Source organism: Elephas maximus, chromosome 8, assembly GCF_024166365.1.
Source record: "Elephas maximus indicus isolate mEleMax1 chromosome 8, mEleMax1 primary haplotype, whole genome shotgun sequence".
NCBI classification, from domain to species: domain Eukaryota; kingdom Metazoa; phylum Chordata; class Mammalia; order Proboscidea; family Elephantidae; genus Elephas; species Elephas maximus.
The window spans coordinates 61,248,068-61,270,561 of NC_064826.1; the positions used below are offsets into that span (position 1 = coordinate 61,248,068).

At 40.8% G+C, this 22,494-nt stretch overlaps 1 protein-coding gene across 2 annotated transcripts in view; it reads left to right on the forward strand.

Annotated features, from left to right (window-relative positions):
* CDK14 (cyclin dependent kinase 14) overlaps nt 1–17,519 on the forward strand; it is a 693,252-nt gene extending 675,733 nt beyond the window's left edge. For both annotated transcript variants that reach the window (XM_049893961.1, XM_049893962.1), the window contains one exon: nt 14,147–17,519. The gene's annotated coding sequence lies outside the window, so the exon portion shown is untranslated. The remainder of the gene's footprint in view (nt 1–14,146) is intronic.
* Nucleotides 17,520–22,494: the final 4,975 nt, after the last annotated feature.

A 22,494-nucleotide genomic window follows, 5' to 3' on the forward strand; every position in this document is an offset into this window, starting at 1 on the left:
CTTTGGCAATTGATTCCTCCTGGTGACATAGCTAAAATAAGCAAGTCAGACAGTGTTCTCTTGTGATCCCTGAGTTTTTCATTGGCTAATTTTCAGAAGTAGATTGCCAGGCCTTTCTCCCTGGTCTTTCTCAGTCTGGAAACTCCACTGAAACCTGTCCACCCTGGGTGACCCTGCTAGTATTTGAAATACTGGTGCCATAGCTTCCAACGTCATAGCAACATGCAAGCCACCACAGTACAACAAACTGACAGGACACGGTGGTGGCCTGGCAATAATTCATGTGCCCAGGATGAACAGCATACAAGTGTAAATAAGTTTTAATCAGGGAGATAAAAGTGAGCAAGAATCATCAGAACGCCAAGCTTCCAGGCCAAGTCCAAGTACGCCACAGTTCTGAAATGGCAGAACCAAGGTAAGAACAATGATGACAAATCGGTTTGTGAAGAACAGCTAGAAGACCATGAACTGATCTTCAGATGATAAACAGAGACACAATTATTGAGAAGAAAAACAAAGCTTTGTCCAGAGAGTAGGAATGGGAAGTGCTTTTCCTACATGTATTTCTGAGCATGAGTTTTCTCAGGTATAAGCTGGGAATAAAAACACCTGCCTGGAAAGATTGCTGTGAGGATCAGTGGCACAGTAGATCCTTCCCAACTGCTTAGATTATTTGTTCACAGCTCCTCCTGAGAGATAAAACACAGGTGGCCATATTAAGATCAATTGGAATTTCTTGGTTGATGTTGTGTTTGAAAAGTTGAAGGTCAAGCACAAAGCTATGAGAAGCCTGTATAATGATTTTTATTTTCACAAAGAATATGACAGCATACCAAGTGAAATGATTATTAATGATATTTACTGTATTATAATTAGTAAATTAGAGTTAGAAAACTAACCCAAGACGCCTGACCCAAGACGTGGTGTTTTTAATTGCTTCATATGCATGCGAAAGCTGGACCATGAATAAGGAAGACTGAAGAAAAACTGACGCCTTTGAATTGTGGTGTTGGCAGAATATTGAATATACTGTGGACTCCAAAAAGAACAAACAAACCTGTGTTGGAAGAAATAAGACCAGAATTCTCCTTGGAAGCAAGGATAACGAGGCTAGTCTCACATACTTTAGACATGTTATCAGGAGGGATCAGTCCATGGAGAAGGACATAATGCTTGGTAAAATAGAGGGCCAGCAAAAAAGAGGAAGGCCCTCAGCAAGATGGATTGACACAGTGCCTGAAACCATGGGCTCAAACATAATGATTTTAAGGATGGCACAGGACCAGGCAATGTTTTGTTCTGTTGTACATAGGGTCGCTGCGAGTCAAAACCAACTCTATGGCACCTAACAACAACAACAATTAGTAAAAATGATTACTAGGGAATTAATTTCCATTTATCTATAATTCTGCATTAATATTGGTATGCTGATAACGACTTCCATAGATAAGAAGGGAGAGGGGGTGAAGAATTGTGTTCAGGAAGAGGAGTCTTCCGCTCAGCTCCTCACAATCTCCGGATCATCTAAAGAGGGCTCCACAGCCTACATGCTTCTCCTGGTGGCAGTCTCCTTCATCAGCTAGAATGTTTCAGGCTTTACCTCTCTTCAAGGAAACATGGTGCATAGACATAAATATCTGTTGGACTCCAGTTAGTGGTATGCATGGTTAAGGGTTAAGTGTACAGATACATGCAACTTACTTTGAAATGTGTTAAAATAATAGGATTGACTAGTGAATGGATAGATATGTTACCAAGCAAATATCTCAAAGTGTAAACTGTAGAATCTACACAGTGAATATGTGCGTGTTTATTGTACAATTCTTTGATTTTTCTTTGTGTTTGAAAATATCAATAAAATGTTGGAAAAACGTGTGATCGTAACATCTAGAGTACATACAGCTGTTTTGTGGCTTAGCAGACAGGACAAGGGTGGAAGGAAGTGAATGGAAGTTGGTTTCAGAATTTAATATATTCAGTATTTCAATTTGGAGGCAATCTTTGAGTACAAAGAGGTAAATCTATGTCATGGATTGAATTGTATCCCCCAAAAATATCTGTCACCTTGATCATGTCATGATTCCCAGTATTGTATGATTATCTACCATTTTGCCATCTGATGTGATTTGCCTATGTGTTATAAATTCTATCACTATGATGTTAATGAGATGGATAAGTGTCAGTTATATTGATGAGATCTACAAGATTAAATAGTGTCTTAAGCCAATCTCTTTTGAGATACAAAAGAGAGAAACGAGCAGAGAGACATGGGGACCTCATACTACCAATAAAGCAGCAGCAGGAGTAGAGCCCTTCCTTTGGACCTGAGGTTCCTGTCTGGAGAAGCTCCTAGATCAAGGGAAGATTGATGACAAGGACCTTCCTCCAGAACCAGCAGAGAAAGACTCCCTTAGAGCCGGCACTCTGAATTTGGACTTCTAGCCTGCTTTACTGTGAGGAAATAAATTTCTCTTTGTTAAAGCCATCCTCTTGTGATATTCTGTTATAGCAGCACTAGATGACTAAGACAATCGACATATTTTAGAATTTCAAGTGCAAAGAATTTTTGATCAAGAGGGAATTACTATGATATATGTGAAGTGCTTAGCAAAGTAGCCCTCTAAGCAGTGGCTGTCATTGTGTATCTTTTCCTAATTCAGTAGTGTTTGCAGTTTTGTTTGAACACTGTTCAAACATAAAATTGTTCTTGCCATCAGTTGTTTTCTAAGTGTCTCTAGATATTTCTGTGCTTGATTTCACACCATTCATTTTAGTAATTCCCCTCTATCCTGCCTGATTCAGATATGTCTCTCTTATCTGATCACCCACCTTTTTAGTTTCATGACAATCCAAACCACATCCCAGAGAGCTAAAGACAAGAGTTGCTGCGTTCTCTTTCCCATTTTACTAGATGTACATCAGTCCTTAAAAATCTGTCTGTTAGAATTTGTATTAATAAGGAAGTACTGACAGAGACAAGATTTAGCTTTATTGTGTCAATCCAAGCATGAGTGGTTTTATATCCTGTTATTGTCAGGTGCCATCAAGTTGGTTCCGACTCATAGCAATGCTGTGTACAACAGAACAAAACACTGCCTCGTCCTGCACCATCCTCACAATTGTTATGTTTGAGCCCATTGTTGTAGCCAGTATGTTAGTCCATCTCATTGAGGGTCTTCCTCTTTTTCACTGACCCTCTATGGACCAAAATACTCAATATTTGATATAAGAACTCCATAAACTCTGGCACTAAAACTTAGGAGGTTATTAATTAAAAAAAACAATAGAGCTTTTCCACTTTAGCATCTCAGACCCTTGCTCATTATGTATAACATGTCATGCAGAGCAACTGAATCTAGAAATTGCAAAAGAAACAAAACCAAAACAGCTTATAGAAGTGTGATTTTTTTCCCCCACATTGGTATAGTTGGCACAATAAACATTCTATTTAATTATTATGTTGACATGGACCTGTGATTTTTTTCCTCTGTGATAACATAAAATGACTAAGTCACTACATTTTTTTCCCCCCTTCAAAATGACAACAGCCTTCAAAGTCAGAATTTTTTAAAAGGACTTAATGGAGCATTATGAGATGTGATAGGTGCTTAGGGTGCAGTTTTAACACCAGCAGACTGGAAAACAAACAGCATAACCCAGACAGACATGACTTTGTTCTTTAGCATCCATATGAAGAGGAAATAAGATCTTTCTCGGATGTGCTCCCCACCCCCCCACCCCCGCCACACAGGTGTGGAAGAGAAGACGCTGCATTCCTGACCTACCACACTGTGTGTGGGATTCTGATTTGGGGCAAGGCAAGAGGGTGTTGCATGGACTCTCACAGTAAGAGCTCGATTCAGTGAACTTCATTGGCACTTTTGTTTCAGTCTGCCACAAGTGGACACTAACAAAGCATGAAGCAGCCCTTAATCCCATGAGCCTGGTGCGTGCTGGCTACTCTCACGGCATTCTCTAGCTCTGCTGGCAATGGAAGTAAGAGATTGACCTCAGACCTGCAACCACTGTTTTTGCTCTGCCACTACACCACTGAGCTGTTGGCACTTTAATTGTTTTATACCAGGAGGAAACCTACTGTGTTGATGTGAATGTCTTATTCATCAGACATTACAGGCTTCACATTTTTAATGAGCTGAAACTGCTGGTCCAAGACATGCAACCACAGTGAATAAAGACAGAGGTGTAGTGACAATGTTGTCTGATTTATGGCAGCTGCTATTTAAAAGACTTGATAGTATTTTAGAACTTCAAATGCTGCAATTAGGAAGCCTGTCTGAGGTTGTGTGTTAATCAAAAGCAGTAAATCATGTTTGAGTTATGAAGGACAGTGGAATAGTAAAGTTAGGAGTTACAAATGCATCTTCTTCTTTTTTTTTTTTTCCTTTTAAATGCATGGGCAAATATAAGAAAGACAAGTGAACAAACTATTCATCAAATGCCTAAGGCATATTTCTGGTGCCTGGAAATGTCCAAATTGCCCCCGTGGGCTAAGTTTTGAAAAATTCAGTCCTTAGAAAGAAGCTTAGTTTCTGTGTCATCATTAGTCCAGAACATTCTGAGTATTCCACACAGGCAGGAGAAGATGTTTTCACATTAAATTGTACAAAATCTGCTACAGTATATGCAGTCACAGTAGTTATTTGAAGAGCCAGCTGCATCGCCTGATTTGATGACATCTTGAAGGAGACACCAGTTTATCCACAGACGTCACAGAAGCAGCTAGAGAACACATCTCCGTGAAAGAACACTGGCACCTTTGGACTGGAACATGGAACTTCCCTGCTCAAAAGCTTCCAACACTCTTTAGTGCATACAATAAAGCCCAAACTCCTGAGGAGGTCATTTCAGGCCCTCCACTTCACTGCCTTCAGCTACCCTTTCAGGTTCTCCTTCATCTGTATACTGACATGCACATAGTGCCTGCCCCACAAACCACTCACTGCTGCCCAGCACTGGGAGCCCTTTCCCAGAGCCCTTGCTGTGTAGAGAATGCTCTCATCCCTCTTTTCTACATATTTAACATTTACTTATCTTTCAAGGCCCACTTCTTCCCCCGCTGTATTGGTGCCTCTTGTATAGCACTTATATTTTTCTTTTTGACTTATAGAAAGTTGTTGTCCCAGCCATCTCTGCCTCCAAATCCTTGAGCACCTTAGGGACAGCAGCGATGTGTTGGCAAATGGCTAACAGCCAGCCATCTAGAAAGAAAATAGAGGAGCTCTGATTGATCATGCTTGCCTGCGTCCTGTGGAATAAAAACTCCCACTATGGCCGATTTCAAGGGTGACTGCATTTAACAACCAGCTTGCAAAATTCCTGAAAATTTAACATTCAGCTCTCTTGAGCAAGTTCAAGCCAGTTCTAGAATACCAGTGGGACTTGCTTTAGTAGTCTTTATATTACTTTCCTCTTCAATCCTAAACATCACACTTTGCTTAAATAGGTGCTCAGTAAATATTTCCTGAATTGAATTATGTGGGCCAATTGATAGCTGGGGTCCTCCCGCACTGCCTGGAACAGAGGTCATTTCTGACAGTGGTCCACTGCACCCTTTGCACTTCCTGCCATTGGAGAACAGTGGCCTTAACCATCTCCTCCAAGCCACTCCACACAGGCTTGTATAAATTTAAACGGAAGAATTAATTGAAAATGCAGCTGAGAATTGAGGTGAGGAACAACCACCCCATTAGAGCAGGATGTGATCTACCATGATTTCAATTTAAAAAGCCTTTTAAGAAAGCCTAAAACACAGAGTCAAGATTGTGTCTCTTCCAAGGAGAAAAGTGGAAAGTCCCTGTACAGTCTGGGAGATTGAGAAGAGAGAAGGCTGCTGGCCTAGTTCCCATCTTCATTTCAACAAACCCTTTGCCTTACTTGGGGTTTAATATTTGTAATTCTTTTGTGACTCACATTTTGAGATTGGAGCATCAGCATATTTTTCACTTTAGTTCATGTAACAAACTGCCAAGCTTGCTGGCCCCGTTTTTATGATAGACTTGGATATCATTACGCATTAATCCTGTTATTCCTGCTAGTGACCAACTCATCCTGGTTTGCCCTGGTTTTAAACAGGAAGTCCCTTATCCTAGGGATGTCCTCAGTATGGGCAAACCAAGACAGTTGGTATCTCTAGTTCCTGTAAAGGTTGTGGTTCCTATAGTGAATGGGTGTTTAAACTCACCACATACCTCCTACTGCTGGTATTCCAGAGGGCATTTAATAGGTGACTAAAAGGACAAGAATTATTTTTAAAAATTACAGTTTATAAAATCTTCTCTCTCCTTACAGTCATGGTCCTCTTTTTCAAGCACTTTCATTAATTAGGAGAATAAATGGGAATGTATTTTGAATAGGGGAAAATGCTACATGAGCATGAAATACCAGTATTTATTCCTCGAAATGAGACACATGTTCAGTAATTATGTCTTTCAGAACTTATCTTGAGCATTACAGACAACTTGTTGTGGTGAGATAACCAGTATCAACACACTATAAAATAACCAATTATAATTTTGTAATGAATGCATATCAGACGACTTCACATGTAGGTAGAGCATTAACTTTCATGGATCAACCTTCAGCAATTTGTCATTTTGCTGAGGTGCTGTTCATGTTCATGTTGTGAAGCAGCTATAATGCAGTGAGCTGGTGGGGACCTGAGCTGGCCGTCTTGCATCCTCAGCAGGGCCTTGTTGGACCCTCCTCACTATCTACAGACATTTCCTTGTGAAAACAATGTGCTGTAGTAGTGCCCACAATGTGTCCTCTTGTGACAGTATCAGCAACTGTTCACAAGAATACACATTTCTATATAACATTGTATCTGTGCTCCTACCTGCGTTCAGCAAGATCACACAGTAAAAACTGCAGGGCTTATGGGAAAGGTAAAGTTCAGACCCACTCAAAATGTATTTAATTTGGTAACCATAGCACTCAAAAAAGTACTAAAAATAAAAAGACTGGCACAATTTACAGGTAGAAGCTTGATGGAAGGGTTGAGGCTGCTGAACTTTGGATGAAAGGGCAAAATGTATAAAAAACCAAGAAGAAATTGCACAATAGACAATTCCAAGACAGAACTGGAGTTCTTCCTTCAATATCATTGGTTTTTGATCATATGCTACCTCCTGAAATGGTTGAATGTCAACCAATTCTTTTTGGTACAGTGACTCTGTGTACGCCTTCCACATGGACACATTTTAGCTTTGCGTAAACTTAAACTTAAAAACATTCACAAAACACGTTCAGAATTGTAGGTAATCACATATATTCTAAGCACAGAAACTTGTGCTTTAACACTTGGGACAATAATACTCGACAAATTTTAATTTGAAAAAGTCTATCCAAAGTGGAGCCACATCTCCTCTCAGATCTTTTAATGTTTCTTTGACATGAGCCCTTATGTTTGACTGCTAAATACTCAGAAGTGGGTTCATGAGATTTGTGTGTGTGTTTCTTAAGCTGTAAAAAAATGCACACAACACCGGGTTATATCTCTTTGTATTTGGTTTGTTTAAATATGGTTTAGTAAGACTAACGTATAAGGAGAGTTAAAGGGTCAGAATTCTATTTAATTAACTTATGCCTACTTGGGAGCCAGTCAGTTGTAAAGGTATGCTGAGCAAATAAACCTTCGAATAATATGAAAACCTTGAAAAAAATGAGCCACCTTTTATTCTTAACATTGTCAGTAAAACCATTTTAGTGAGTTTTTTCCAACCTCACAGTGTGTGTGTGTGTGTGTGTGTGTGCGCACGCGCATGTGCGCGTGCACGCATGTGTGTGCAGGAGGCCTCGTGGTGCAGTGGTTAAAAGTTCAGCTGCTAACCTAAAGGCTGGGAGTTTGAATCCACCAGCTGCTCCTTGGAAACGCTATGGGGTAGTTCTACTCTATCCTATAGGCTTGCTATGAGTTGGAATTGATTTGATGGCAGCTCATATATATATATATATATGAGCCCTGATGACTATGGTTAAGAGCTCAGGCTGCTAACCAAAAGGTCAACAGTTCAAATCCACCAGCCACTCCTTAGAAACCCTGTGGGGCAGGTCTACTCTGTCCTGTAGGGTCGCTATGAGTCAGAATCGACTCAGTTGCAATGGGTTTATATATACATATATATATAAATTTCTTAAATTATATATTTAAAAAAACAAGACTATGTCTTGGTGGTACTGAGAGAAAGCCAGATCAGTATCTTCCGTGCACTTTTTGTGGCTTTCGCCGTGACAGGAAATACTCTCAGAATTGCCATTCTTTAGTCTACATGTGTCTAAATATAACCAATGTTTTGCATTTACATAAATCTGATTTACTAAACAGTCAAGCCATTAAAATAGAGCATTCTTTCAATCATGGCTAATTACACATTATATAATGCCTGGTCTTTAATGAGGATTTCAGTAAGTGTTTGTTGATAATGATGATTATTACAATGATATGTTAAGTCGGTCCCCTCTTATGAGAAATGCATTGTTTTGAAATATTAGACATAGCTTTGCCTAAAAATTTTTAATTAAAATAACCACTTTGGCATGAAGCTTAAAATGTGAAAGTTGCTGCAATTAGTGCATTGTGCATCCATATGGGTGTTACCAAACAGCTTTCAACTTAAAGGATTTGGACTATGTTGAATGGTGAACCTTCTGTTAAGCTTAAAACAAAGCATGTCTATCTCCTCATTCATTTTAATTACTATTCCCTTGCTGGCCTCAAAGATGTGTTTTCTTCTGGGAGGAAGAAGCATGATTATCATAAATCAGAAATAAGTTACAGAAGTAGGTTTAACTAATTTTCTACTTCTGTTTCGTTCCATTTCTCCCTATGTGCCCCCCCCCCACCCCACCCACCCAAGGAGCCTCAGTGCAGTGTCAGAATACCTGGGAAACACTGATTTCAGAGGTGCTAAAAGAAAACTCATATTTCTAGCCAAATCATAACATCACTAAACACCCTCAAAAAAGTGAGAAAATTAAGCTGTCTCCAGAATTTTTGAATACAGTATAAAGTTTAAAACTTACCATTTTGAATATCAATCTACAGTATAAAATGTGAGTATATGTGTCTATACATACACAAACACAGGCATACATGTATGGTATGTGTACTTCAGAGGAACGTCTATTTTCCTAGGTGCTTTTTTTTGGGATTTAGCAGTCTTACTTGTGGACTTAATTGATTACCTACAGTATCACGCTGCTTGAGAGTGAATGTGGTACAAAAGATTTGTTTTTGTTAGTATTTTAGGAAAATCATAATCGAAAAGTGACACAGCTTATAGGTTTTTTTTTTCCTGGACATTTTTCACACGAAATATTATAAATATGGTATTTGGGAAGGGAAAGTTTTCTGGACTTTTGTTTTCTAGAAAAGGAGAATAAACCCTTTAAATGGTTATCCGTGATACATTTCAGTAAAGGCCCTGATTTTCTAGCTGTTCTCAGCATCTGCCCTGCAGCCACTCTCTGTATACCTTCAGAGAGCCATTCACTCAGATGTACAGGACCTTCTGTCTGGATGCCCAGTTTAGGCCATGTTCGAATGCTGGCTTAGAAAGTAGACAGCTAAAATGATAAAAGAGCCTTCATTAAATTCATAAGGACGAGGTAAATGTGAAAAATTACAAAGCAGAATTGTAATACCCCAGAACATGTGGATAAAATAATTCATCCAACATGTGCAGGGAAAGGCATAAAATCAGCAAATCCACTCGAGAACACCGCCGTGAGCAAGTTCTTTTTTTTTTTTTTTTAATTCCAGCATTATGGAAATCCATGCCCTGTAGCCACTAGATTTGACAAAAAGATACCCCAATTCTTCCATATTGTCCTTCCCCCACCCCCCTTTTTTTAAAAGCATGTAAGTAATTAGGTACCTGTCTTTAAATGCCTCCTTATAACAGGAGAAGGAGGTTGAGAATTTGCTTTATTCTGTGTTAGAAACAGATAAAGCTAATCTTGGTCAAATGATAGAAATTGTTTTTATCGAAGAAAACTTTTTTATCATCCTATGCTGTCTTTGCTGTGGTGAGGTAGCTTTCTATCTGTCCCAATTTTAATATTTCTTCCCTCTTTGTTAGGCATCTTTACAAAGATGTCTCTCAAACAGAAACGAGTGGATTACCCTACAGCCTCTTGTCCATCCTAGTGAATATCCTGTTCAACGTTTACGCAATGAAAGGAAAACCTAGAGTTGTTTTAATTTGGAACCAACAGAATTAACTTCTCTCCAGCGAGGCTTAGAAAGGGAAAAAAATGAGTCATAGTCTCCCTGTAAAAATAACTCTTTTGTAAAAAAAATAATAATTTGAGGAGGGGTAGTATAGCAGAAAAAATAAAGAATAAAACAAACAAAACCTCAAAACCTTAGAGTGGGTAAGTAGGCCAGAGCAAGACAGACTATCTGATCACATTGAAGCACCCAAGTGGGGTCCTGGGAGTTGTTGTCCCTCCAGCATGTAAACTGTGTATGTGTGTGTAGGGGTGAGTGTGTGGGTATGTGGGTGTGTGTGTGTACACACAGATTTAATGGGCGCACACAGGGAGTTGGAAAGAGCCTAGCCCGTTTTTAATTTGGTCTGTTTGCTTGCGTTTAGCACATAAGGGCTTCTACATTCAGTTTGCTCAAAAGAGTGATGAAGCACTCCTTGCTTATGCCTCGAATCAGAAATGCATGAAGTGCAGCTGCAGAGATAATACATTTTCCCCAAAGGCTTTGGCTGAGCAAATTAGGTGTCAATGGGGTGCCTGCGCAGGCAGTACTCTCTCTAATTAGTCTCTTGAGCCTAGTTGGTGGCGGGTATGAGATGATCTAATCAATTGGTCTGTGTCTGATGGTTCCTGTAAAAATCCTACCAGGCAGACTCTCTCCCACAGGTCACCCACCTGCACAGCGGGACTGCTCATTTTCATTTTTCATCTCCTCCATCACATGATGCTGACAGTTGGTTTTAAGAAAATTGAATCCAAAAAATATCTAGTTCATAGGGCACATGGGTCAGAACAAAGTTGCATTATGGGTACCAGCAATCCAATTAATTAATATTTATAGCTGAGAAGCTCTATGTAGATATTTCTGAATAAGGATTTTATCAATAAAATCCAATTTCTGGTTTAAAACATTCATTTCTAGAGAAAGAACATTGTAAAAGCAGAAAGCAAGATAAAAATGGCATCCATTAATCTTATGATTTGTATACCTATGAGTGGATGTGCACATAGCTGAGCTTATAATTCATACTCGCTGTTCATTTGTATTGTGTATGCAGTGTATTTTAACTATTAATTGAATACAAGGGGAAGATTTACATGGATATTACATTTCACACCCCTTGAATGTGGCATACCCTCTCCTTCCACCTAGATCTCCATCAGATGTATTACATGTTGATTTTAAATTTTAAATGGCTTATATGCACTCCGTGAGAGCTGAAGCTGATGCCAATGCTGCCCGAAGGAGGAGAAAGGACACCCCGTGCTGCTGGTGAACCATACCAAGCAGGGTGGGTGGCACAATTTAGGCTATTTGGAGTCATCTCAGAGAGATTGGAAAAAATCTTAGCTCTCATTGACACTGCCTTTTTCTTATTATTGGCTCCTTCTGTTAAATGTCTGAGCCCAAACCCAAGTAAGGGACTTACCATAATCACTGTGTTCACCATTTATTATCCCAGTATCATTATCTATCCTTTATTATCCAATTCTGCTTATATCCTAGAGTATGTATGTGAGGTGCTCCTAGAGATTACAATCAGAGAATCAGGAGAAAGGCCAGGATGCACACCATCAGTGGCTAAATAAAAGTCTTAATTAAATCAACCCAATGGAACAGTAACAGGCCATGGGCTATTTTAACAACAAAATTATTTGTTACATAAAAACACATATAAAAAAAAAAACTTTTTTTTTTTTTTTTTTACTGGATATCAAATCCTTCCTTTCAAGTGGAATGTCATGTAGTAAAAACTAACAAACAAAATGAAACATGTTTGGCCTCCAGGAAAGTGTTCATCATACTCAGCATCCTTAGCCAATGGCGTATTTGTGGTTGGCCTGCCCTGTGCTGGCAATTGCAGGAATAGCCAGAGCACAGGTGTTGAGCTGGCCCTCGGCAGATGTGCCTCCAGGGAACCTCTACATCTGGAAACATGTTCCACTCCCAGGTTTTCACATTCTACCTTTCCCCTTCCCATTCATTCAACAACAATTTACTGAGTACCTGAGCCAGGCCTGGGCTATGCTCTGGGGGTACAGCGGTCAACAAAACCGAGTTTAACCAAGAGCGTATATGACTGCATCTTCCAGGTTTAATCATAGGAGCTCCATACCCAGGCTGGCAGGTATCGGCCACAGCAACCCTTTGGCCAGGGTGCACAGGTTCCTGGAGGAGCTGGAATCTCAGCTGCTGTTTAAGGCATATGGAAGAGATATGGCATGTTTGTCATCCCTTTAATTAAAATGTTGAGGTTGGTAGTGGGATCAGGGAATGTATGGAGATGGCTGTGGGCAGGTGTGCTTGCAACACTGTGGGAACAAGTGTCTCCTTGGCATCAGGGGCCTGGGGAAAGATGTCAGTTCCCAAATCAGAATGTGCGCTTGAACAAGAGCTCAGGTATAACAACAGGTGGCTTTTCTTGATTTCTCTGGAAGAGCAAGGGTGGATGGGGTCTATGGGGTTTGTTCCTATATATTAATTTTGCCAGCACGGTGACTTCTTGAAGGTTTGATAAAGGCATATCTGGGTAACCTGGTAGGCGTGAAGTATGGCCAAGTGAGCCACACAGAGACTGGCCCAGGAGCAGCAGATATTTAAGGCAACACCTGAGAACTTGGGACTCAGTGGCAGCAAAGGGCTTTGTATGGTCCCCTTATCCCCAGACCTTTCCCAGAGACTTAAGGGCTTTTATTTACTTTCGGTTTAGTCATTGAAGATAGAGAACTCTCAGGAACAGCCGGTTAACATTCTAAAAAATCTCCATAGTTAAGTGGGGAAATGAGTAGAGGGCAGAAGAATGCTGTTTAACTGATGTTTAACTGTAAGATTGGAACCTTTTGCTCTTTTGGTCGAGGTATTGCCAGGTGGCTGCTGTGCAGGAGTGACGCCCTCAGTGCTGCAGCCTACGTGAGCAGCAGGAGATTGGACCACACTGTGAGCAGAAGGCCAAAGCTTAATGGGGTCAGGCTTTATCCCAGGTTCCCTCTGTGTCCAGGGAGATGATAGCGTGGCACTGTAGATGGAGACCAGAAGCCTAACTAGGTCTCAGTGGCCTAAAGCTTTCAAGTCTAGATGATGAGTTGATTCTGGGACATGATGGAGCTGATGCAAGGAGTTCCTTGGCTGTGCAACTTGAACCTGGCAGCATTTCTTTTCACCCTTCTGGCAAGACATTCTTTTCCCATCCTAGGGACCCAATGCTTAAAGGCTAAAAAAAAAAAAAAGTGTGGAGAGGATCAGAGTGAACCTTCCTAAAAAAAAAAACCTACTTCCTCCTAACCTGTTCACCTGGAAGTAGTTACTGCGTTTTAAGCAGGCACCATTGGAAACGTTTGACATCTACTCCAGTCATGTGCAAGGTGATGGGAAGAGGCTGCCAGTGCGGGTCATGCTGCCCAATTTCCTCCTGCTGAAATTAGGTCTGGAAATAGGCAACTGAGGGATTACATACAGCTGGATTTTTTTTTTTTTTTCAGAGCACATATGGATCTGTTTTTCTATTTCATGTTCATAAAAATGAACACGGCATTATGTCCTTTTAGTGGTCCATATGATGCTACAGGCACTGAATTAAGACCAATATCACTACTGATTTGGTGAAGGAGATTTGCTGAATTTCTCTCTAAATAATCCAAGAGAAGGTTAGACCATTTAAATCGATGGAGTTAAATTCCTTGAAGGGAAAGACACTCAGAACATTTTTATATCTCTTATAAGGATTGCTTTAGTTAAGGAGACTCTGCTGCCTCAGATATATGAACTTGGGGTCACTGTGGAGAAAATGGATGGACTCCATTTAGCCTGACCAATTTTTATATGTCTTATGTAATTTAGGAAAATGCATGATTTCAGGTTTTTTTTGTTGGTTTAGTTTTGTTTTAACGTAACAGTTTTCTCTTTTCTTCCCTCCAGGATTAAGTTGTCATTGTTCTGGAAAGAAAAGAAAAAAAAAATTAATGAAGTGGCCGATAATACGAAGGAAATCATGGATCAGTTTCCTTCCCCTCCTGGCGGTGGATTTCTCTTACAAGAAAATTGAAGCTGGCAAGACCCTGTTTTCTCTGCAGTTTATTTAAAACCTTGCACGAATTTGGATACCTTGTGATTTCCAAGAACTATGTGAAGATTAAGCTTTGCTTACTGATACATGGCATGTATTCTCTTCAGTCTTTTGTGTTTGATTTTGTTTGATTTCCACAGCATCCCTGCAAAGATTTTTATGCTTTCACCAGCCATGTCTTAAATACATTAAGACAACACATTTGGTGTTCACACTTCTTCAGTAATGTCTCTACATGAAAGCCACATAGTGGCATAAAACAATGTGTGTTTTCTTTGAGAGCACTGTACATTTTGCAGCCACTAGGAAGGAAATGTTTAGCTAAAGCAAACCCATATTCTCTGACTGACTTGACAACTCGGTCCCTGGCCGTGGGACCCTACCTATTGTACCTGTTGAGGACATTTGCATATGTGGGTTTTTTTTCTACGACACAATGGCACATTTACATAGGATATCATAATCTGCATTGTCAAGCCACATGACTGTTTTCAGAGTCAGCTGGAAGCGAAGAAAAAAAATCTCAGTCATTAAGTACAAAGACAGGGATAAATTGCTTGCTTAGTTTTTAAGCTCTGGAGATTGAGGTGACCTTTTACATGTTTTCTGGGTCTTGTTGACATCATATTTTTCCATCTGCTCTGTTACACCTTGTGAGTATTTTCTAAATGCAGAAAAGAGCGAGGAACAGAATGTTTAGAACGTTGGGTCCAAAAGAATGTATTTGCTGGCGGAGCCTTGAAGCAGCGTTTGCTGGTTAACGTGTAAAAAAGCAACTACAGAGTTATCCAGAGTTACAGGTTAGCTCATTCACACCAAAGCATTTTCAGTTACTTTTTTTAAGACGTTCCAAGCTGATCGGAAGATGTCTCTGGGTACCTTACCTTAAACAGTCTCCTGGAATAGCTGTTCAAATGCAGGCTTTTGGAATAATGCAGGAGTCTTGCTTTAAAGATGGAAAAAGGAAAAAGCAAGGTCCAGCTTCCCTTGTTTAAGGAGTTGAGGGACCTCAGAGAATGAATGCTAGCATGTGAAAACTGAAGGAAAAGTGGACGGGGCAGGCGTGCACTTTGATCCGGAGGTAAAGCCGCCTGATTCAGGCCGGCTCCCAGTGGGGTTGCCTCACTGCAGATTCCCAGATAACACTGAGGCCAAGGGGGCACTTAGGGAACTTCATCTAAAGCCTGAAACATAGTTTCTCAGGACACAAATTCCCATAAATACTTTCCTGCACATGGTTTTACATTTTCCTGTTGGAAGGAAGGAGTGCTTGAAAGATGTCATACTTTTTAGGATCAGGACTAGGAATTATGAGCCAGTTGGACAAGCACTTTCTCTGAGAGTTGGGTGAGGGAAAAGCTTTTCTATAGTCAAACCCAATATACCTGGGAGCTTGGACCCAGAATTGCTAAACATGAGAATCCTTCCTGGAGTGGGTGTGAGATCTACGTCAGGATCACACTTCTTCCTGGGCAGATGTCACATTCATTGCAAGCTTATAGTAACTGCTAAGTGAGGAATTCTTAACTGATTGATTTTCAAGAGAGTAAAAGTTACCCCAGGCTAGAATGTTTACTGTTTCCTACCTAGAAACCCTTCCCATTCTTCTTTCATACATTCCAACCCACGGGAAGTCTTTAGGAGTATTATGATTTAGAATATACTTAAATAAGGATTTTTTTTAAGTAAAAATGGGCAGAAAACTTTACATGCAATCAAAAACTGCTTTTTCTATGATTTGTTTTGAATCGTTCATTTGAGGGAGAGGCATAACTTTCATACTCTACTAAATTTAAATCAAGAGCAACTGATAATTAAATCTTGCCATTTAAATAAACTTTCTAATTTGAAAAGATTGAATGTGGAAAGACTTCAGTTAGAACCTTAGGGTCATTCAGAGATATATGTCCCTGTCACAGGCATCTTCTCAGAAATGAAATATAATACTACTCAGTGGAGGAAAAAAAAATACTTTTCAGAAAGTTGTGTTTAGGAGTTTTTCCACTCCCCATCCTCGCCACTGATACAAAAAATCCAAAGTGTGGTTTCTCTCTCTCTCTCTCTCTTTGCTGCTCCCATTTGCAATCATAGTCTCTCTTCCCTTCTTTTCCCTCCTCCCCTCTCTGAGGTTTTCATGTTTAAATCAGTCACAAAAGTCATTACAGACCGTGTTCATTAGCAGATTTATTATTCTACAGAGAAACCACTGGAATGTTCTGTGAGATTATTTTTATATGAAGGAATAGCTTCAATCCAAGCAGCTGGAACAGTAAGAACACCTTAGCATGGTGATTATATCAACATAGCATCATTGCACACGTAGAACTCTGCAAGGAGATTTGGGACTTCATTTCCATTTTCTTGAACAGTTTTGTTGACTTAAAAATACAAGATACATAGGACATTAAAAAAAAAGTTTTTGCAATGCTCAGCAAAAAATAGGGAGTGTAAGATAGGGGTGGCTGTCCATCCACAGATGCAAGGGTGAGAAGGTCTTTCTACCTCCCAAGAGTGATTAGAAAAGTTTCCAGGGGAGCCTCCAGACTTGCAGAGAAAGCAAGTCCTCTTGGTATCCTTTCCTCAGTGTGTATATGACAGCCAGTTTAATCAGTACCGTAGGTTATGCTTCTGTATAAGATACTCACCTGTGAATATTATTGGTTTTGTAATCTTTGTTATATAAGAGGATGTTTAGGCTGTACATACTGGGGTAGAATATTGCTTACCCCCTATACATAGGAACGTGCAACATAATTGTGCAGAACTTCCTTCTCCCTTACTGGCTGGTAGACGGAGGAAACTGTATATGTTACTGCCTTGCAGTTTTCTCATACACCACACACATGCACACACACGCACACACGACTCAAATAAACTAAACAATCTCCCTTTCTCATTCCTCCTCCTCACAATAGCATATTTTAGAGGCACATGTAAAATCTACATTCTCTAGTCAGAAGTGGATTTTTTGTTTTTCTTATTTCTTTTTTTTTTTTTTTTGTATGTTACACTGAGATGTGTACTTTGGAACAGGGGTTTGGTACCTACGAGATGTGCTAGCATCATTCAGAAAACTATTATACTTCAAAGTGAGACATAGTAAGGAGAATGGAATAATACATGTTGCATATTTGTTACTGATTGTAATTTGTCTGTATTATGAAAGATGTAATGGTTTGTCAACTGTCACTGTTGTTTTCTTGTAACATGATATGGAATAAAGTGTAGCAGAATCTCCATACATCTTTTTGGTGGATGCCCAGTAAGACCGTACACTCCATTAAAGAAACATCTCTTTAAAAAACTCTTAGACACAACCATTCTTAAAGGGTGAAATGAGAGACCAAATACACAATACTCTTGGATGTAGGGAGGAGTGAGTTGGCTGGAATGTTCCAGGACTCTCCCCTTTCTTTTATTTGCCAGGAGTCTGTTAAACCCTTCCTTTTACTTCATTTGCTATGCCAAATCTAGGTAAGGGAGTAGAGGCCTTGCAAAACAAATCCGTGAGCTGCAGAATCTCCACAGTTCCCCTGGCTCCCTCCTGATGTTCACCACATGTTCCTCCTGTCTCAGGTGCATCTGGAGCTGGTTTGGTTTTGTTTAATGACGATTCTATTAATCTTTTATTGGCTCTTTGTCTGTTTTTTTGCACATATCCTAAGATGAGATGAGTAGGTTACCCTCGACTGAATACAAATCAAAGCTTCAGCGTGCTGACATCCCACGCTAAGTGTTACTGTTCTCCATGCTGAGACATTTCTCTGAACACCCTGTAGAAAGTGGGTGCTTGCACTTAAGTAGATGGGATACTCTTGGATGCCAGTACTTCAACTGACAATGTTCAGCTGGGGAGGCCAGTGCCGTTCTATCATCACCTCTTTCTTGTGGGATTTGTCAACTTCATCATGGTTACTCATGTGGTTTCTAAATTGCTAATAACACTTATGGGGAGATAAAGTCACCAATTTATAGATAGGATATTTGATGGTTTAAAACCTTTACAGTGAAGCCATGAGCTTTAAAAATAAGAGAGTAAATTAAAAGGAAAAGTTTTTTTAAATTTTTTTAGTCTCACCAGAGGTTAAAAAACTTTTTTTTCTCTGAAAATCAAAATCAAAATTCAAGTCCCATATTTAGAGACCCAGGACCCCTGGCTTTCCATGAGTCTTTATCCACCAGCAGCAACCATCTCAGGTTTCTCTTCCCTTCCTCCTCTCGTGTAACCTCTGTGGTTTTAAAGCCCTTCACAGAGTAACATTCTTACAAAACCAAACTTCAGTGTTCCTAGCTAATACATCTTCCACTCTAGAAAAATCTCAGGAGAACCACCACAGCCCTCAACCACCCCTGTTGTTTCTCCTGAAGAAGTCATCTATGCCAAAGACAAATACATTTTCAGGCTGTGTTTGTCATCAGTAGTTGGGAGTGGGTGGGAGTCATGGATTATCCTGGAAGCTGATTAGAATTAACAGAAGTGCGAAAAGAATAACTTGTTCCTCAGAACTGTTTTCAGGTAGCAAAATGCCATTTCCCTATTTCAGACAGCTCCAGTAGCTCATACGCCCATTTATGAGGTCCTTCCCAGCAGCCTCAGCAGTAAGGGCACAATATTTTAGAGATTGTATGCCCGTGATGATTTAATCACACAAGCTCTTAATAAAAGGAAGAAGGGATTGGAAAGAAGGGTTGGTATGTGCAAGGAGCCAAAGAAATACATTTAAAAAAATATTCTTACCTAGTTTAATATGGCAGTAGAGATGACAAGCTCCCTCTCAGTTCTGTAATTGCCCAACATTTCCTTCTTTTTCAGCAGGAACTATTCAGGCTCTGCCAGGTTGGAGGATGTGATGTGTGTATGTTGAGCCAAGCAGTTAGAGTCAGGAGGGCACCGTTCCTATAGTTGCCGTTGGCCCCCAGAGTAAAAAGAAACCAGAGGGGAAGGTGTTTGAGCAACCTTGTGCCACTGGGTTAACACGTGCAGTTGCTGAATAATGGCGGGTATTGTAAGTCTCTGCAATGAGAACCCCACAGTGGCCCAGCAGCCTGCTGCTACCAGTGGGTGGTGGTGTTATGGGCATTAGCTTTGAGACGCTTATATAGCAGAGGGGGCTAGGATAAAGGACACAAATCAGGGAAAAACTGACAAGATTAAAAAAAAATCCAGGGCCTCGTATTTACTGTTCATCCCCCATGCTTGTGGTGTGCTATATTGTCTGCGATGAGTCATGCTGAGAGAGAGCCAGGCACAATAATAGCTTGGAGCAGCGTTGCAGCCCCAGAGCCATCCTCTGCCAATGGCGCTGGCTGTGCTAGTGGAGAATGGGATTCTGATAGAGTTGTCTTTTTTTTCCTTCCCTGCGAGACCACCAATAATTACGGAGAGCGCGCTGCAAAGATGGGGTAAGGGTTCCCTGTTGGAGCTTATTCTGAGAAGGGAACCCAGCGGGGGTCGCTGCAAAGGTATATGCTGCTCAGCCCAAGGTGTGACTGCCAACAGATACAGACAATGCTGAGGAAGTCCAGGGACATGTGTTTGAACCAGTTGTTCAAGGGTTTGGAGAGGTTAAAATGAAACTTAGCTTTATAAGCCACACTACAGGACTCTTCCCCCTCTCCTCTCCAACTAAATCTGGTAATGGGGTACCTCGCTTCCTCAAAGGAATGGTGCAGTCCACTAGGACCATTGGGAAGGGCAGAGGAACCCGCAACCATTCTGCACATTTGGTAAACAGTGCTTTGTCTATCTGTATCCTCAGCCCAGTGGCTCTCAGTACCGACTCTTCTTACAATCACTGGGGAGTTTAAAAAACATTCATGCGCAAACCCCCACCCCAGACCAGTTCATTCTAGAAGTGTTGAGGGTGGACCTCTGGCTTTTGTCTGTTTTGAGAACTCAGCAGGTGATCCCAGTGTGCAGGCAGGATGAGAACTGCTACACTCTTCCATTCCTCCTGCCTGCCTGCTTGTTGTAGGGCAAAGGCCGGCAAACTTTCTCTGTAGAGGGCAGATAAGAAATAATTTAGGCTTTGCAGGCCATGCAGTCTTTATCACAACTCACCCTGCCTTCGTAGCGTGAAAGCAGCCGTACACAACCTGTAAGTGAATTAGTGCAGTTGCGTTCCAACGAAATAGTTTAATAGAACTTTGAGCTTTTTGTAATTTTCAAATGCCATAAAATATTCTTTTCTTTTGATTTTTTAAAACAATTTAAAAATCTAACAACCATTCTTCACTCACAGATGGTATAAAAATGAACAGTGGACAGGAATTTTCCTGAGGCTGTACTTGTTGCTGACCCTGGCTTAGAATATAGCCATGATGCAATGATTAAGGCTTGGCTGCCAACCAAAAGGCTGGTAGTTTAAATCCACCCAAGCTCCACAGGAGAGAAGACCTGGTGTTCTGCTCCAGGTTACAGCCCGGAAAACCTTACAGGGCAGTTCTCTTCTGTCATATAGGGTTGCTGTGAGTTAGAATCGACTAGATGGCACACAACAACAAGAATGGAGTCCCTGGGTGATACAAACGGTTGATATGTTTGACTGCTAAGTGAAAGGCTGGCAGTTCGAGTCCACCCAGCACCTCAGAAGAAAGGCCCGGCAATTACTTCAGAAAAATCAGCCATTGTAAACCGTATGAAGCACAGTTCTACTCTGACACAGGTTGGGTAACTATGAGCCCAAGTTCACTCAATGGCCATAGGGTAGACTAGGCTCATTTGCAGGGCCTACTGTAAGAGTAAAAACAGAAACCCAGATACTATTTGTTTAAATGTTTAAAAGTGTGGTTCCAGCTGACAAAATATTAAATATGTTCTATTCTCTTACCTCGACAAATAGGCTTCAAAATTACCTGGAAGGCCATTATGTACTTAGAATTCTTGGACTCCTAGAAGTTCTTCACCAAAACATGGCACTGTGGAGAGAGCTGGTCCTGCTCCAGACCCACCCCTTTCTTTTCACTTCAAAGTCTCAGCTCCACCTTCAATGTGAGGGGCTGCATGTGTGTGGACATCCTGGCCCTCACACCTGTATTCTGGTATACTTCATCTGTGCCCTCAACAAACAGCCCCTTCTTGGCCAGCCCTTGGGAATCAGGTGCCTACCCTCAGGGAGGGTGAACTGGGGAGGGGGGGACGACATTTTCTGGGAGAACTCCATGGTACTGGCCATCTAGAGCATGGAGTAAAGGTAGGAAAGGTAAGTTCCTGATGAGCACAGCACCACAGAGGCCTCATCCTCTGCAGGGGAGTTGCGGGGGACTTCTAGAGCAGGGGCCCTCTAAGCATGAGAACTAAAACACGGGTCCCTCTCTCTTGGGTTTAAAGGCACTACTGGTGGGTGGTTGGAGCCTCATAGAAACAAGTCCCACCATAATATGAGACAGCAGCCTTCTGAGGCAAAGGCAAAATATTTTTTTCAGAACATTTCTTGGAATTAAAGGTTCTGGCTTCCTGTTAATCATATACTGGAGCCATCTGGTACAAGCTCACAAGAACCAATAGTTAAATATTTAGGAATTTTGTGAGCCAGTTCTGCAACCACTGATAGTATGAAATAAGTTGGGAGTATTTACACCACAGAAATTGATAAACACAACAAATCAAACCTTTCTTTCTTTCTTTTATTTATTTTGAGAACAAGCTCCCCAGCATACCACTGCCACCTGTTACCTTTCTTTCCAGCCTTATCTCCTGTCCCTCTGTTTCCTTGCCTTTTCCAGCTTCTAAAGGCCATCCACACCCCTTGGCTCATGGCCGCCTTCGTCCATCTTCCAAGTCAGCAAGGTCGACCTTGTCCATCTCATGATGCTGTCGCTCTGTTGCTCTCTTCTGCCTCCCTTCTCCACTTCTGAGGATACTTGTGATTACGCTGGATCCACCCAGATAATCCAGAATAATCTCCCCATCTCAAAACCATCTGATAAGCAACCTTAATTGCTTCTGATATCTTAATTCTTTGTTACCACATAACCTAACATATTCACAGGTTCTGTAGGTTAGGACGTGCACAATGTTAGGGGCTATTATTGTGCTTACCACAGTTACTTAATTACTTCAAAAAATTATCCTAATCCGATTTTTTCAACACATAATTATCGAGTGCCATTATGTCCTCCGGTGTCCCAGTGGTTAAGCATTGAGCAGCTAACAAAAAAGTCAGCAGTTTGAACCCACCAGCCTCTCTGCAGGAGAAAG